Raw genomic sequence first — 19247 nt, 5'->3', positions numbered from 1 at the left:
GGATGAATGGGCATCCTCGACATCATGTTTGGAGGTGGCTGCACTTAATAATATAACTTGGCCCAATTCATCCCCTTTAAAAAAATTATGAGTTGTGTATCCCCACCCCATGTTATTATGTATGGACCATTTAATAATTCAGTAGGAGCTAATTATTTTAATGTTACCTGTTCTAATTGTTCTTTTACTAATTGCTTATATAGTGGCATAACTGAATCCATACTTATTGTTAGACAACCACCTTTTGTTATGCTTCCTGTAAATATTTCTGAAACTTGGTATGAAGATTCTGGTATTCAGGTGTTAAAACAATTGAAAGAACTAATGCGCCCTCGTAGGTTTGTTGGGCTACTTATAGCTGGTGTTCTAGCCTTTATTTCGTTAGCTGCCTCCTCAGCAGCAGCTGCTGTGGCATTAATTCGAAATGTACAAACTGCCCATTATCTTAATCAGCTTGCTCATAATACTACACAGGCTCTACACTTTCAAGGTAGGATTGATGATAAGGTAGAACAAAAACTAGAAGCCTTATATGAGTCAGTATTATCTTTAGGAGAACAAGTTCGCGCTCTGCAAACTTTACAGGGAGTGCGCTGTCATGCCAGGTTTGATTTTATTTGTGTGACTCCTCATATATATAATGAATCAAATTACTCATGGGAAAAGGTTGTAGCACATCTTAATGGTATCTGGCACCATAATAACTTGTCTTTAGATCTTTTTCAGCTTCACAGGCAAATTCCCGGATTAGAACAAGCCCCACCGCTGGACACTGAAGTGGCCAAAATAGCTAACGAGCTGTTTGAACAATTTCAACACTATCTCCCTTCCCTGTCTAATGCTAAAGGATTTTTAATGACATTGCTTGGCCCCGGTGAACTTTTATTGTTGGTTTTTCTTTGCCTTCCTTGTATCATATGTGTCCTGCAAAACTCTCTTACGAGTTTAGCCAGTCAGTTACATAAGATCAAGCTCCAAATAAATGAATTTCTCCCGAGAGGAACTGCAGCCAGAGACGGGTAAGAGGGGGTCCAGTCTGACCAACCTAAGACAGGGCCTTCAGCTTTGCTCTGAAGAAGTTCCCAAAGACGCGTAAGGCAGACAAGGTGATCCACCCAACCTGAGACAGGCGGGTTCACTTCTTCAAAAAAAAAGATGGGGGAGGTGTTGGGAGCCGACAGTAAAGCTCCAAGGTCATCTTGACCCTTGTGCTCACTTGAAGGCACGTACAAGGAACTGGCTTTCATGAAAAACACCAGGTGTCCGGGTTTGCCTTGCTATGTCTGTAGAATTTGTTTTACTTTCTATCAGATTACCTGGTCTTGTTTCTTTCTGCACCCTTGTTTTTATTAAAAATTTCCTTGCTTTTCTGCACTATGGTGACCTTAGGTTACCCCTTGATTTCTAATAGTACAAATAAGGAGAGTTAAAAATAAACGGGGCTGCAATCTTGAGCTGCAGACCTCCCGACCCCATCCTTTGTCTTATGTCTTTATTTTTCTGTCCTCGCCCCCCAAATCACTAGTCCCTTTCGTTGCCGGCTGGTTCTGGCAAAGAATGATTGTTTCCAATGCAAGTCATATATGAGAGAATGGACTTAACTGGAAAAAAAGAATCCATCTTGAGAAAATAGGAATTATACTAGCAATGAATCTGGTGGCTAAGATTACATTTCTTTTCTTTCTTTTCCTTTTCTTATATTCTTTTTTGTAGTTGTTGGTCGTGGTACTTGAAATCTGGGACTGGGCGCTGTCCTTCTGCAATGCAGCTCAAGGCTAGTGCTCTTCCACTTGAGCCACAGTATCACTCCCAGTTTTCTGGTAATTATTGGAGAAAAGAGTCTCTAGGACTTTCCTACCTGGGCTGGCTTTAAACCCCAATCCTTGGATCTAACCACACCCAGCTTAGGATCACATTTCTAACATTGTACACTCCAGATATGTAATGTATATGTTCATCTATCTTTATGTTAATTATTGAGTTAAAAATCTGGGCTACAGGTTAGACTTTACACTCACAAAATTGTTTGCAGTTTAAAAGTTGATACTCCTGGAAAAATAAAACCTAAGAAGGTAAAGGAGTCTGAGAAGTTCAATTTGCATCAAGCCTAGGCAGAACAGGCTTTGAGACACTACCTATAATTAAACAGCCAAAAGCTGGAATACCAGTCATGAGCAAGATTGCTGAATAAGAGCATGAGGATTTTGCATACATACATACAAACATACACATACACACAAAGGGACTTATATGTGCACACAAAAATACACAAATGAAACAACTCTCAGAATATGTAAAAAAGTTAGAAAACAATTGAAAATATGTCCTGAGTAAGATTAGAATCAAGTGATAATTTTTAATATTAGAAATCCCTCAAGTGAACTTTCCCCCCAAAAGTTGAGAATATTACATAGGTAGGAATCAGAGATAGTAAGAGAGTCAAGCAACATTATTAACGGGATAGGATCCATGGAGGAATGAATCAGGGAACCATATAGGTGCATATAAAAATGTTCATATCTTGTGTGAATTGTTAGAACATCTTTGAAAATAGTACATAAACAGTCTGAGCAGTCAGTCTAGTGGATAAGATCATAGGAGAAGTTCAGAATTGCTAGTCTGTTTCTAGAGTAAATAAACAATGGGATACAAGCCTGGAATTCTAGCACTTCGACAGGAGATTAGAGAATGGAATTACATTGCAATACCTTCCCTGGACCAGGTAGAATAATTTTGTCTCAATAAAACAAACCAAACAACAAAAAAGGAATACACAGTTGGAATTTTGGGCTAATTTTCTCATTATGTTTTGAGAAGTCAAGTTTCCTATTGAAATGCAACTCATATATATCCTCACTTGTATTTTAAATACTCTATTACAGAACATTCTAGATGCAAAATGGCTCATTATTTCCATCCAAAAATTTGCAAAACTAAGTAAGCACCATTCTGTTGGATTCCAAAGAAATGTTGAAGGATTACAAAAGCTTAAGCCTGGAGAAATAGCAAAGTTCATCTAATGTAGGACTTTGTAGACCTTGCTAAATTAGAATTTAGATTTAAAATATGTATTTTTGTTTTGTTTGTAATTTTATATTCTATAGGATACTACAAAATTTTTTAAGTAGAGGGATTAATGGACAAATTCACAAATGATTCTTGCATTCTATTTTCCTAGAATATTCTTTCAAGAGAGTTATAAATAGAACATAGTTAATAAATAATTCCCACAGTTCATCTATACCATGTTAATGTGAATAATCTAGACAGAGTTGCTAAAAAATGGATGATATTAATTTATAAATTTAGAAAAACAGCAATTTTTGAGGGTTTGGTTTAAAATGGTATGAAGAGAGTAATTGTGTGACATCTTTTTTCAACCACTAAGTAACACAGGAAGCCATTTCCTTATTTACGTGCCTCTGTATACATTGAGAAAAATGCTAGGTTTGGGGTTTGTACTCAACTTTGTTTTATTGTTTTGCCTAAAGCTTGAACTGTTGTCCTGGACAGTGTCTCTGAGCCTGTTTATGCTCAAGGCTCATGCCCTACCACTTCAACCTCAGTGCCACTTGTGTCTGGTTTTTGCGGAGAAGTATATTAGAGATAAGATTTTAAGAAACCTTCCTGCCAGGGTGGGCTTTGAATAATTTTCCGATCTTAGCTTCCTGAATATCTATGATAATTAAAAAAGTATAAATATAAATAATATTTGCAAGTGATCTGATCTTAAGAATACCAGTGGAGGAAAAATTATGCAGCTCAGTTTATTGTGGTGTTCTTTCCAGAACACGGAGGGCATCATATTAGCAGAGGTGTAGTATTTTTCACAATAGAGATAAGCTATTCATGATATGAATTAAGGAATTTTAGGGTGCCCCTTACAAGTTGGAAACTGTTGGACTAGATGACTTCATGTCATAAATCTTGGGATTGATAGGCATAGAAATAACAGCTTACTCTGATAAAAAAAAATTGCTTACTCTTGACGAATTAATTATTACAGATGCTTCATAGTTTTATCCTCTACCAGAATGTGGTTATTTTTCTGTTGAGTTCTCAATTTGTACACTCCATTGGAAAATGGGTCTATTGCAGAATTTCATAACATAAAAAAAGGACTGTTTTGAATCTCTAAAGTATGGAATGTTGAGAATTTAAAAATGAGTAATTATGAGTAATTATTTGTCAAAGAATTTTGAAAAAAACATATACTCTGTCCTCTTAACAACTTATTTAATTTTAAAAGTTATAGGTTTCCATAGCATTAAAGTGTTTTTCTGTTTTAGAATGAGAAAGTAATAAATTTATTCTTTTTCAAAAAATTCGGCAAGTATATTATGAAAATATTGTCTAGTTGGATAACAATCACGTTGATGACCTTCTGATAAAAAAGAGGTAATCAATTTGAATTAGATGTCAAATAGAATTGAGTTTTAAAATATTGCTACATAAAGAATAATATTTACTGTTCCAATACAGTAAAATTACATTTTACGCAGCTTATTTGTTCAATTTTATTATCAAATTGATGTACAGTGAGGTTACAGTAATTGTAAGGTAGTGAATACAAACCATTTCAAACTTGTTACCCCTCCTTCATTTTTCTCACAGTTTTCCTTCACCCCTTCACCCCTCACAAGTTATAATGTACATTTCCAACATGTTGTCTTGTGAGTGTTGCTATTGCATTGGTTTTCCCTTTGTCTTTTGTCTCACCATTTTGCTTTTCCTCTTCCCTATTTAAGGTAAATGCATACACAATACAAAATCAATTACAGCAGGAATGAACAATAGGGGAAAAACCCAAAGAAAACAAATCACATAGTTTATCAAAAACAACAACCACAAATGAAAAAATCTGGTTCCATATCTTGGAATTCATTTTGCTGAGCATCAGCTTATATGGTTATATATGTACGCAGTACAAAGCCACTGGAAAATAATAGCTGCATGGACACTATATCATGAAAAGAGCATGTTAACTTTTGGATGGTAAAGGTGGAATTAGGATTGGTGAATTCGCGGTTCTGATAAAGGAATTTCAAGAGTTTTAAAGTTATGACAGGTAAATTTGAATTGTTCAAAAATTTTAACAACTTAGCCTATTAAGAAAATTTAAAATTACCTGGGAGAATAGGCTTTCATGCAAAGAAATCCACGGAGACTTAGTAGAGAGGAAGCAATGTGGGTGAAGATGGCTCTTTTTCACACTAAACCAACAAACCTCAGAAACGTTGCTGTAAATCCTGTTGGTTCCCTTGGAATTATCCTTACCCAGGAAATATATTCTCACTGTGTGAAACAAGGTTGTATTGGAATTTAAATTCAAGTTCTTAAAAAAAATAAGACATCAAAATTTGTGAATTTACCTTTAATTACCAAACAGTAAATCTCTGAAAAAGATAATTTGAGTCAAAATATTTAGGGAGAATGTTCTCTCCAAAATGAAAGAAGGTGTTGGGTTTACACATTTCTGTTTGTAACACTTTCCACAATGTCTTTGCATGTGAAGCAGTGAAACAGAAAAAAATCTGATTGTATAATTCAAACCAATGATTTCACATTTCTAAGTAGCTCACAAAAAATAATATCCTTAATAACATGAGGTAGTGAAGACTTCTCTTATTACATAAGCCAAAATGTTTTGGGTTCAGAAAAGAATTGAGCAAATGGAAAAGGTAAGAAAACATAGTTCTTAGAAGCCCTAGCTAAGCATATTGGCTTCAGCAGTGAAGGGAGTCCAAACATTTTTATGTAAATTGTGTTAATATTTTTTGGAGGGTCCGGTCATGGGGCCTGAACTCTGTGCCTGGGCTCTGTCCCTCAGCTCTTCTGGTCAAAGTTAGCGCTCTACCACTTGAGCCACAGCACCACTTTCGGCTGTTTTCTTTTTGCTTATGTGGTGCTTAGGAATCGAATCCAGGGTCTCAGGAATTCAAGGCAAGCGCTCTACCAAAGAGCCAACTTCCCAGCCCTAAATTGTGTTAATATTTTTACTAACTAAAGTGATTTTACAGAGCCTATTTGGCTCACTACAATGCCGAACAGATTGAATGGAGACATGAAAATAAATTCCACATCCAAATGAGGCAACTTAAAGAGTTTTCAAAGAGAAATCATGAAGATGTAACAGTGATGGATCCCGTATAGTCCTTCAGCTTCACTAGACTTGAAGCCAAGATGTTGTGATTAATTGGAAATCAGGCAAGAGCTAAGAGGAGGACATAGAAGCAAGACATAGAATCATTGTCCTTTTGTAACAGGCATTGTCTTTCTAGGTATAGATGATTTAACTCTACTCTCCTCCATACATCTTGGTGAACAAATGCAAGACCAAGAGAAAAATAATATATTGAAATAATTTTGCATAGAATAACTTCATTGTTCCTTATATGGTATCTAAGGAGAGTCTTAAGATAGAAGATAAAAGTGCAGTATTTTTCAGTTTCTTTTAACCATCTTCTTAGCAAAATATATCTTTTAGGTTAGAATTGATTGAACCAAAAAGTGATGGAGTATTTATTTTTGTGGGCACTTTAGACACAAGAAGACTTTCAAGGTAAAAGAAAAAAGAAAAAATACAGCGAAAAATTTGTGATCACAGCTTCTTGGACTGTTTTCTGGAGACAAAGTTTTACATTAGATTTCTTCTCATTGACATAGATGTTGTTTCATGGCAACCAAATGCAAGAGGGAAGTTTAAAAGACTCGCCTGGCCAATTGAACAGCATGAAAGAATAAAATGGCAAATAATATTTAATGAATTACTTTGACCAATTACTTTGCCAGAAGAAAGAAGGAAAAAATATAATTCAAAATCAATTGACTTAAAAGTATGGAAAAATAATAGTGAAGAGAGATTAGAGAAAACATAGAGGATTGTTTTCTCTCCAATGGAGTAATGGGTTCTTGATCTTGTTTCTTCCCTTCTATCTTCACAAGCTATCAAGTGTGTCTCACGACTGGGTTATCCAGTTCAGACAGAGAACTCGTAGAAGAAAGATACTATTTGCAGCAGATGTAGATGATTTATAACCTTAGACAATCTATTTAAATCTGTTCAAAATTCTCTCCTATCCCAAACTTCTCTCTTTGGACAGCGTTGTTTACTTTTCCCAAGACTACCCTTCATTAACTGCTTAAAATTTTGGGAGGAAATATTCATACTCTCTAGAAATTTCTGGATGGTTGTCATTTCTGTATGTTTTTGTTTTTTGTTGTGTTTTTAAACTGAATTTCAAGAGGTTGTGCAAGTGTGTTACAATTAAATATATCCATCTAATTGTCCAATGCTCTTGGATCAGAGTCACTCCTTCCATCGTTCTCAACCAAACGCTTCTCCAAGATTTATTTCAGATTTACCACTTCCTTTATCATATGTGTACATTGAGTATTCTAGCTGTACTTGCCCCTTGTTCATTTTTCATTCATTCTATATCTTTACTATAATTCCTTTCTGTTTTCAATTTCCTGATAGTCATCCTGTTAAACTGTCTATTAATAATTTGAAAGGTTTATATACATTTCATGGCGTTTCCATTCTGCATATGCTTGAACTAATGTCAGCTTATATTTCCATAATTCATTCATCTGCAGTAACAATTTGCAATACTGGAGACGTGAAGCACCTAAACATGATTTTATTCTCATTCATTTGGAAGATTAATCTTTAGTCAAAAAGAAAGTTAAAAAATGGCATAGAACGTATTCCTAATTTTTATTAATGGCTTTGTACAGCGGTGTGATTGTTTTATTTTACATGGTATAATATTTTCTACTACCTATAAGTTTTGGAAAAACAAGAAAACTAAAATTTATTCCTATAGAGGAATGTGATAGAAAGAGAAGACAGATTTTATGTTTGTCATATCTCTGATGAGTACCCATATTGAAGACTTAAAGTCATTTTTCGTCCTATGTTAGACAGAGAGGGAAAACATAATATTACATATGATAAGACAACTATTTGTGACATTTTAAAATGTACCTTATTAAATGATGACATTTACTTTATTAGCTAACGTTTCGGTTTGAAATTTGGCAGGCTGATCTATTTAACACATTTCTGGAAGGCCCCTACTGAAAAACACAAATTGTGGTTGGTACTATTTCTACACTTTAATGAATGGTTGAACGTGTTTGGCATTAGTGCTTGGTAAATAATTCAACGCTATTGTAACTTGCTCCCTACACTTGAAAAACTTGTAATGTCACTGAATATCATCTAGTTGTCAAATGTTATTTTGGCGAATGTGATTTTAAAAAGTTAATTTGTAAACTTTCAGGAGATTAAATGTAGATTATCATTGGTTTGAGAGTGACATTTTTATACCACTGATCCATGTTGTACTGAAGTCCCAGTGTTTTGAAGCCCTAAGGATCTTCTCAATGTTTTTCTGAATTATATTTGAACTCTAAGTAAATTTTTCTGGGCCTTGGTAGACCAATTATGGATCTATCCTTCCAGGTACTATTTTTTGGCCCACTTATGCTGGACTAAAATCTTTCATTAATCATAGGGAAGGGGTATTAAAAATAATCTTGTGACACCTTGTGAACTTGTTCACTCATATGGGCTGGTCATCTGTAAGTTGAATGTTTGAATTATAGTACCTACACTCAAATTTTGTGATCTCATCTTTCATTTTAAGTTGCCTTGCATTTCACAATTGCTTACTGCTAAATCCTGTATCTCAAGAAACTGGGGCCCTGAAATATAGGAAATGAGAAATTGAAATGAGTCTTCGATTACTTTGGTGCATGTTGCATGGGTCTTTGTGAGAAGTCTTGCCAGTGTTATCTGATAATGCAGGTAAGCGGTACCTGGGATCCTAGGACTCATTGGGTCATGCAGAAGAGTAATATTTGTTAGACATCTTATCAGCAAAATTTGGGAATAATCAGTAGGAATGCTTCAGAAATATGGAGAAAAACAGTTTGGGACCAGTGAATTAAAACAATAAACAGAGAAGCAGAGTAAAATCCCTTATAGATTAGAGGAAAACAACATTTTTTTTTAACCATGTGAATTCAGAAGACCAAGAACAGTTAGAATGTATCACAAGTTTATACCAAAGACACTGCGTTGATACGTTTATATTCTAATATACATTTTAAACCTAATTATTTATATTCTAATTCTACTTATTGGAATAAATAAATATTAATTTATTTGTGAAATAATCAACTAATTCTAGTAAGTTTCACTGTGTGAAATATAAAATCAGCACATATAAATATAAAATATATAACTATATATAATATAAGAAAAAGACACATGTTTTGCATTGTTCTGTTGTGGTTACAGTATCAAAGGCAACTCTGTTTTAAAGTATTATTCCATTATCTCTACCTCAGTGTTTGATAGAGTTGGAACTAAAGCTTTACCATTTGTAGATTTACAGCCTGGAGGCAAGAGAAAACACTCTGATTAAAACATTAGCAATTTAAGGCCCAATAACGAGGAGAAACTTCTGGACTTCTCCTGCAAGTATGTAAATATTTGGTGATAGAAATGCAATAGTGTAACTTCCTGCCTGGTAGGATAGTAGACAGGCCAGGACATTAAATAATCATGAATATGATCAATTTTTTCACCTTCTTGGCTTTAGTTACTTTTGAAATGTTAGATATAATTGTTTATTATATATTATATATTATAATAAACAATTATATTTTGATAAAATACCTTCTAGTCTGAACAGTTCTGACTGAACTGTTCATCTCTCTATGATCCCTTGTAACTAAGATTAGTTTTGTTCAAGTAAAACAATCTATGCTGTCAGGGTAAGATATTCTGATTGGGCTGTTCCTACATGGAAGAAGAGTAAAGGGTCAGGTAGACATTTGTGCCAGTAAGACCTCATTTTGGAAAATGTCAGCTGCATAAGGTTAGAAGTAGCTCTTAACCAAGGCTTACTTTGAATCCATTAGCTCCACAAAACTAATTCAGTTGGATCAATAAGTACTTGAAAAAGCCATCACCTTTGAACCTAGCTATAAATTATTGAAAGTATGATCAAATTCCAAATGAAAAAGACTTAAAATTGTCATTGACAAAAAAAGTTTGCAAATGTGAGCATTTGGCTGAACAATATATTTTTTTCCACTATTCCCAGAATTTTAGGGAAATAAGATCAGTAGCATTGTCAGAAACAATATAGTTTCCTTGTTACAAGTAGGCAACCAATGATATAAGTCTGTATAAAGATTGCATCATTAACTACTTAAATTTATAAGATACTACATGTTTCAGCAGCATGTATTCCCAAATTACAATACAGAGATTAACATGGCAATTGCACAAGGATGATATGAAAATTTGTGAAGTATTCCGTTCTTTTCATTCTTCAGATGCAAGAAATGAAAAACAGTTATTAAAAAGTTGATTACAAAATAACAAGTGTAACAACACACGTAATTAATATAATTAAATTTAGTTTGGCATCAGTGTATTAAATCTTCACATCATAAAGGCGTTTACATACCATAAACTTTACAAAACTTTTGAAATTAGACAACATTGTCATTTTATCCCAAAGAAAAATAATATTAGGACCTAGGTAAAAAAGGAATCTAAAACTCTCTATATGGAATACAATCTGAAAGGACACATTAATAAACCTATATATTATAAAATAATACAGAATTCAAATTATATCTAGGAGAGAATAAAATAAATTATGAACATTACACAAACATAGAATATTTTAAAATATTTTTTTTCAGACAAGCACCAGAAATACTTTAGTTTCTGTACTACTCATTTAAACAGATAAGTTAAAATTATTTCTGATTAAAATTTCACAAACTCTGCAGAAATCATTATACATGTATACAAAAATTCTTGAATACATGTGACATCCAATGCAGGCAATTCACTTGTAAGAATTCCACGGAATTCATGAATTTTTACAGTAAGTATTGGTGTTGCCGGATGCTGGTGGCTCAAACTATAAAAAGAATTTTGAGGTTTTACCAGGTGTAATAGACTCAGACAGTCTTACCACTGTAAAGGTCATGATAAGGTCTCTGAAAGAGACTATTCAAGTTCATAAAGGGCAGAAGATTGCCAAATACTTTTACTCTCATATCTAAACTTGCCTAATCCCACACTGACTCAAAACAGAAAAGGAGGGTTTGGAACCACAGATACTGTAGCCTGGGTTCAGGAAATTACAGATAAAAGGCCTTACAAGGCCATTAAATCAATGGAAAACAAATGACAGGAGCTGACAGATCCTGTATAGCTGGAAAAGTTTGGCCTATGGCCTGGCCAGTGCATTATACTTCTTCTTCCTTAATTGGATTAGGGATGGCTTCTAATGTAGCTTAGTCAGCTCAGAGACTCAAATGGGTATGTGAAGGGCAGCAAGGCCACTTCAAACCTTGTTATCCCCAGCTTGCCCTTTTCTTTATGGGGCAGAGACATCATGCAAGACATGAAAATACAAATAGGACCAATAGATTCCTCATCGAAGGAGCAAAATTTTTCATAGGGGCCACTGAGGAACAGCTTTATGCTAACAAAATAAAATGGAAAAGTGATGATCCTGTATGGATTAACCAGTGGCCCTTAACTCAAGAAAAGATTCAAGCCATACAGGACTTACTTCAAGAACAATTGAGTCAAGGAAGAATAGAAAAGACTACCAGTTCATGGAATACTCCATTTTTTTGTAATAAAAAAGAAGTCAGGAAAATGGAGATTATTACAAGATCTAAGGGCAATTAATAAGACCATGCATGACATGGGAGCCGTTCAACAAGGTCTACCCTCTCCTGTTGCAGTCCCACAGTGTAGATACATAATAATAAACTTACAGGATTGCTTTTCTACAATAAAATTACAACCAGAAGATTCCAAGAAATTTGCTTTCAGTGTCCCTTCGGCTAATGTTAAAAAACCTTATGATAAGTACCAAAGGAAAGTGCTACCTCAGGGCATGAAAAACAGCCCTACCTTATGTCAACATTAAGTGAAAAGGGCTATAGAACAAATTAGAGAAAAATATCCAGGGGCATATCTTATTCATTATATGGATGATATACTTATGGCCGATGAAACTAGAGAATAGACAGAAAAAATATTACAGGATATGGTAGAATAATTAACAAAATTTGGATTGATAATAGCTCCTGATAACGTTCAACATGAACGACCTTTAAATTATTTGGGAAAAGTGATTGGACATGATTATATTATGTCTAAAAGCTAAAAACATTAAATGATTTCCAAAAATTATTAGGGAATATTAATTGGATTCAGCCTAGTTTAAAAATAACTACAAGACAATTAGATCCTTTGATGAAAATGTTGGACAGAGACCCTAATCCTAAATCCACCAGGAAAATAACTCCTGAAGCCCTATCCTGTATAAAATTGGTAGAAAAAGCATTGAATACAGCTAAAATACAACAAATTAATATTGCACAAACATGGTCCTTTATAATTCTGGCTACGAGCTTTTCTCCCATAGGATGTTTTTGGCAGGATGGGATACTGGAATGGATCCATTATTCCCATAACTCTGGAAAAATAGTTGCTTCATATCCCTTATTATGTGCTAATTTGATTTTAAAGGCTAGATTAAGAGCTAGAGAATTATTTGGCCAAGAAATACCTAACATTATTATCCCTTATAATAAGAAACAATTAGATCATTTAATACAAATTGATGATGATTGGAAAATTGCTGTATTAACTTACACAAATAAAATAAGCTTTCATATGCTCCAACATCCTTTGTTACATTTTTATACTGAAACCCCTGTGATATTTCCAAAGGTTGTGGTTACAGAACCTTTGGGTGGGGCATTAACTATTTTTACAGATGGATCTTCTAGCGGAAAGTCTGTGGTTTATTGCAGTACAAAACCACCATTAATATCTTATGACCCAACTGTATCTGCACAACAGGCAGAACTTATTGCAGTTCTGCTAGCCTTTCAAAATTATTCAGAGGAGTTTAACCTTTACACAGATTCCTGCTATGTGGTTTCCTTGTTTCCTGCCATTGAAACAGCCCTAGTTACTGGTCATTCTAAAGTAAAAGAGTACTTAATAAAATTACAACAACTATTACAACAAAGAACGACAAAAGTATTTGTGGGACACATCAGGGGGCATAGTAATCTCCCTGGACCTTTGTCTCAAGGGAACAAGTTTGCAGACATTAACTAAGGAAAGTCATGTAATGTCAGCTTTACAAGAAGCTCAGGAAAGTCATAGACTACACCATCAGAATGCTAATGCCTTAAGAATATGTTTCAAGTGTCCTGAGAACAGGCAAGACAAATTATTAGGGAATGTGAGGCATGCCAATAAGTTTTTCATCCACAAAAAATGGGAGTAAATCCTAGAGGCTTAAAGCCTAGAGTTCTGTGGCAAATGGATGTTACCCATGTAACAAAATTTGGGAAACTCTCCTTTGTCCATGTTACTATAAATACTTATTCTCATGCTATGGTTGCTACAGCCCATTCTGGACAGGGTGTGAAAGATGTTATTCAACATTTGGTTAAAGCCTTTGTGGATCTAGGAATTCCTAAGGAAATAAAAACAGACAATGGACAAGCTTACACCTCCAAAGCTTTTGCTAAATTTTGTGCACAATGAAAAATCGTGCATAAAACAGGGATTCCATATAATCCACAAGGCCAAGCAATCATAAAACGGGCTCATCAGTCCTTAAAAAGTCAATTGACAAGAATTAGATAGGGAGGAGAGAAGCAATACTCCCCCCATTACACTGTTAACCATGCTTTACTGGTTCTTAATCATTTCAATGCTGATGAGCAAGTAATAACTCCAATGATGAGACATTGGGGCATGGAAAAAACTACAACTGTTCCTTTACTAAAATGGAAGGATCTACTCACTGGAACCTGGCATGGGTCAGACATCCTGTTAACACCCGGGAGAACTATGCTTATGTTTTCCCACAGGAATGGGAATCCCCGATTTGGGTCCCAAACAGACTCATCAGGCCTTTCTCAGGCCCAAAAAAGAGCCAGGAAGAAAATGAAAATACATCAGGAGAGAAAACTGGAGCAGAAGATAAAGACTCTCTCTCTATCACCACCACAGGCTAATTCAACAAAAACCGCAACACCACCTACGTGGGGAAAGATAGAGAAGCTGGTTGAAAAGGCTCGGCACATTTTGTTAATGAGTTAAATAAGGATGTTTCTCTAACATTAACAGAGCAACAAATTATTGATCCAAAATTAAAAAACAAAGTAGAGGCTTTGGAAATAGTAGTCTTAAGGTTAGGGACTGAAGTCAATAATCTAAAAACTCAGCTGACAACTAGATGTCATCAGTCATTTAAATATATTTGTGTTACCCCATTACCTTATAATGAGAGTTTAGATTGGGAAGCTACCAAAGTGCATTTACAAAAAATCTGGAAGGACAATAGCTTAACTCATGATATAGGACAGCTACAGGAAGACATCTCAGCCCTTAGTCAAGCTCATTTGGAAACCGTGGGGATAAATTCTTTGGCAGAAGACTTACAGAGAGGATTAAAAAGTCTTAATCCTTTAGATTGGTGGCACAACTTGGTTACATTTGGAGTCATAATACTAATTGTTATATGTATTCTTGTTGTCTTTCCAGTCCTCTTCAAACTAGTCTTCTGCCCCATCTCCTCTATACTAGAAGAAATTTCTCTGGCACATCTAAAAAATAAAAAAGGGGCAAATGCCATGCCTACTCTGGTGGAGTCTGCTTAGCATGGAACACCTGCTTTCAGACCTGAGAATGGGGCTTCACAAAAGCCTATCTCTGAGAATGGGACTTCACCGAAGTCTACCTCAGAGAATGGGGCTTCAAAGAAGCCTACCTCCTGGAAAGGCTGGCAAGCCTTGGGAAAGATGTGTTTCTGTTCCTGTTTTTCTTTTCTTCCCTGTATAGGAGTGCCTATTAATCTTTTACTGTTCCTGCTGCTTGTTCTACTTACTCATGCTCAATGTTCCCTTATTCAAGCCTCTTTCTTAAAAGTGTCGATGACTCCAACATCCGAAGAGTGTCCTGAGAATATGACTAATTCACCAGAATTAATTGCTACTCTAAGCCCCTCTTATGGAGGCTATTAGACAAGTCATAAGTAAATATAAAAGTATTGGGGGTTTCATGACGTCACATCAGCAGAAGGAATTGATTGTAAGAGAAGCTGTAGGCACGGCTAGAGCAAAAAGAGTGTATGGCTACTGGAGACTTTCCTTTAATCCTAAAGCATATACAATAGACTCATGTAGATATCCTGTAGATAAGAAAGATGTAGAGGGATATTTAGACCAAAAGCTAAATAAGATTCTTAAACAGTTGGTAGATGGAAGGTGGCAATGGCTTATCAGAGGAAAATGGTGGGATCTTCCATTATCTAGAGGACTCCAAAGACTACCCCAGATCCATAGCCTTTTACAGGTGTGTATGATAAGGATGGCAACCATTGGGAAAACTACTTAGAAGAAAGAACTTCCTATTACTCTCTTTCATTTACTGAGAGACTTGCTAGATCTAGGTCTCCTTGGTACTTAGTATCAAAGAAGGAACAAGAAAGATCTTATGATACAGTTAAGGCCTCTATGGAGAAAAGTAAACAATTATGTGAAAGGGTTACAGAAAAGACACTATGAGCTTAAATTTGATATATGCCCAGAGATACAGAGGTGCAATGACCTAGCTAACCACAAAATCCATGGCTCTGATCAATTGATAGAGCAAACAAAATTTTATTTTTTAAAAAAGATGGAAATAGAATTTATGTATTTGCTTGAAATTAGTAAATACATTTTAGTAGCCTACATAAAGAGACATAGCTTTGAACAAATTACAGACAAGAATCTAAATCCTTGGTAATTCTAGTAAATCCTTGGTAATTCCAGTAAAATCTTGCTGAAATCAGTTGAATCACACTTTTCCTGTACAATCAAGAAATAGGTTCAAGCTAGTAAAGCAGCTAGAGAAGGCAGGAAGTTTTTATCTGTGACAAAAAACTTTGTGGAAAATGGTATTGAGAATTTATCACTGGTGATCCATTTGCACTGGAAGCATGATTCTGAACTATTGCTTGCTGAATCTGAACTATTGCTTTGATCATTATATTCTCCAAGAAGAAAAATGAGAATTGATAGTTTAGAAGTACTAACACATTTTGACCTTCTCACTAAGCACCTTCAATCATCAAAATCACATGAAGAAAATAGACAGGCCTACTTTTTAGATGAAAAAATTGTCTTTTAAAAAACAAGGAATTTATGTAGTCATGCATAGGACTTCTATTTTACCAATGCCTCATACATTTTTATAATGGTGGGTAACAATAAATAATGGATCTATTAGTAAGCTCTTAAAGCTCATATGTTCAATAGTGAGTTCTCTTATACTGTATCATGGTATTTTTTTGTTTATGGTCTTAAGAAATTTACCTAACTAACTTGAATTTCTGATAGGACAGTATCATCACTGTACATCTTGCTTCTATACTCTCAGTTTTACATTACTATCTAAGTATGTGCATTAGATAGTTGTAGAGAAAAAAGTAGAAGCCACACTAGCGGCTCATGTCATTAATCCTAGCTAATCAGAAAAATGAAATCTGAGGATTGTGGTTTGAAAGCAGACCAAGAAAAAAAGTCCATTAGATTCTGATTTGAAAGTAACCAGAAAAAGGTAGAAATGGAGCTGTGGTACAAGCAATAAAATGCTAGACTTGAGAAAAGTGAAATAAAAAATAACAAATTCTGGGAAAAGCTGTGTGTACTGTAGGAAATGTCCTGCTGTGTTAGGAGCCATTCCAGATGTGTAGAGGCTCTGAGTTTTGACTACAGTTGTTCTGAGAACAATAGTGCCATCTTCTCGGGGGTTGGAATATTCATGTGCTCAAGGACTCCTGAGGCCTTGGGCTACACGTTGGTGTGTGTGTGTGTGTGTGTGTGTGTGTGTGTGTGTGTGTGTGTGTTTCCCTCATTTTTCCCTGTCCACTTTGTGAGTGCCTGTCTGCCTATTCCTAATCTCGGATGGTGTTCTCCATTGCATACTAGCCTTTAGCCCCCATCAGGATCTGTAATGAGTCTTAAATTGTCAGAGACCTGAATATTCCACTTTTCATTTGGAGCCCAAGTTTGGCTGTCCATATCTTTGTCCACCTCCAGAGGATTCTGGGTCAGCAGGGCCAGCTGGCATATGTTCTCCCCTGCCTCTGGGAGGGCAGGGTCAGTCATGCGATGTCCTGTCCTTTTCCTCAGATGGGCCTCTGGCTGTACATCCCACTCCCAGCAGTCTGGCAGTGGAGTGGGGGAAGGGTGGTTGCCAGTGGCTCTGACCAACTCGAGCTTGATAGCTGACTGAAGGCTAACCCAGCAAGGATGATCCGCGTTTACATGGGAGGTGAGGCCAAGGTGGCTTGAAAGTATTGGTCGATGTCTAGGAAATGTCAACATATCTTATCACAGGTAAGTCTATCTTCCGACCCGAGCAGGGCCTCTAGACAATTCCAGGTGTCCAGAATACAGAGGCACAGACTTTGAGCTCCAGGGCCAGAGAACTAGGGGATGAGAGACTGATATGGCCAATGCCTCAATGTTCTGGGGCATTATCCTTGAACTGGCTATGTCCCCCTTGTGTAATTTCTTAACCCAGTGTTGGCCACACACCGGCCACTTGTGCTGTGGAAGTGGCAGGAGCAAAGGTGAGATCTAGGATGAGAAAAATCAGGATTTATGCCCTGAATGGGATGTAGGGTGTCTTTAAAAAAATCTTAGAGCTGGAACTCAGAGCTGCGCACTGTCCCTGAGGTTCCTTTGCTCAAGGCTAACACTCTAACACTTGAACAACAGCTCACCTTTCATCTTTTTTAGTAGCTGAGTAGACAGAAGAGTCTCACATACTTTCCTCCTTGGCTGTCCTAAGAGCTCAATCACTTGAGTAGTTAGGATTTCTGGTATGAGCCACTGGCACCTGCTAAGGATGTGTGTGTGTGTGTGTGTGTGTGTGTGTGTGTGTGTGTGTGTGTGTGTGTGTTTACCAGGGCTTGAACTCAGAGCTTAGGTGGTATCCTAGGTATCTTTAGCTTGTTTGCACAAGGTTGATGCTGTACTACTTGAACTACAGTAGCTCTGCTTCCCATGTTTTTCGTGATTCTTTGGAGATAAGAGTTTGCCTAGGCTAGCTTTGAATCTTGATTGATCCATAGGTCTCAGCCTTGAGTAGCTACGATTATAGGCATGAGCCACTAGCATCCAGCTGCATGGATGTCTTTTCCTACTCTCTTCTGTTCTAACAGCTGTCTACTTGCCCTGGCCTAGATCTCTGACCTCCACATCAGCTTCCACCATCCCCTGACGGTGTGAAGAACATAAAACTCATACCTGATACCATTCTTTTTCCTCAGTGGAGGAGGTTATGTTTCATCTGAAGCCTGAGGTAGGAGGGGTAGCTGTAGATGGGTGCTCAGCTGGGAGAAAGGTAGTCTGTTTTAGCCAAGAAAGGAAGTGTGGCCAGATGCTAATAGCAGGAGCTCTCATACTCCTAGCTCGTCAGGAGTCTGAGATCTGAGGATTGCCATTCAGAGGCCCAGATAGAAAAGTCTGTGAGACTCTCTTCTGCAAATAACCACCCAAAAGCTGGAAGAAAAGCTGTGGCTTAAGTGGTAGAGTGTTAGCACTGAATGAAAAAAGTGAGGGATAGAGCCCATGCCCTGAGGTCAAGCCCTAGTACCAAGGTGCTTATGTGTGCACACACAGACACAGAGACACACAGACAGACACACACACACAAAACACATACACAGGAAGGTGGTAATGATGAGGTGAGCTAGAACTTGGGGCAGTCCTGAGGCATTGTCACAGTAAAATCTACAGGCATATCAAGTGGTTTCTCCCTAAATCCTTATTGGGCTGAGGGGTCTGGGCCATGACAGTAAGTTCCATGGAACCTGTCCCTCCATCTGTGCACTGGGCCACAGGACCAAAGGGAGGGCACTATGGATGCTCATTTGTAGTCGACCCAAGATTGCAGACCTTCATGTGCCCCTGAGCACTGGAAAGGAAAGCAGGCCTCTGAGCATTGGGACTTCAGGGACAGTGGCTGCTACAAGCATCAGCCAGCCGGCTGTGTATTCCTGAGACTACAAGTCTTTCATGAGCCCAACACAACACCTGCCCAAGGTGTGCCTGACAAATTCACTCGTGTGATATCCGCATGAGTGGGCATTACCTGGTGTGACATCTTGTAG

General features: G+C 36.6%; 1 pseudogene; it reads left to right on the top strand.

Annotated features, from left to right (window-relative positions):
• Positions 1-10249: 10249 nt before the first annotated feature.
• Positions 10250-10346, top strand: LOC122115124 (annotated as a pseudogene).
• Positions 10347-19247: the final 8901 nt, after the last annotated feature.

The sequence above is a fragment of the Dipodomys spectabilis genome, unplaced genomic scaffold (genome assembly GCF_019054845.1).
Source record: "Dipodomys spectabilis isolate Male_0828 unplaced genomic scaffold, ASM1905484v1 ptg000116l, whole genome shotgun sequence".
NCBI classification, from domain to species: Eukaryota; Metazoa; Chordata; class Mammalia; order Rodentia; family Heteromyidae; genus Dipodomys; species Dipodomys spectabilis.
Note: the sequence above shows the minus strand (reverse complement) of the source record. Positions and strands in the feature narration are given on the sequence as shown.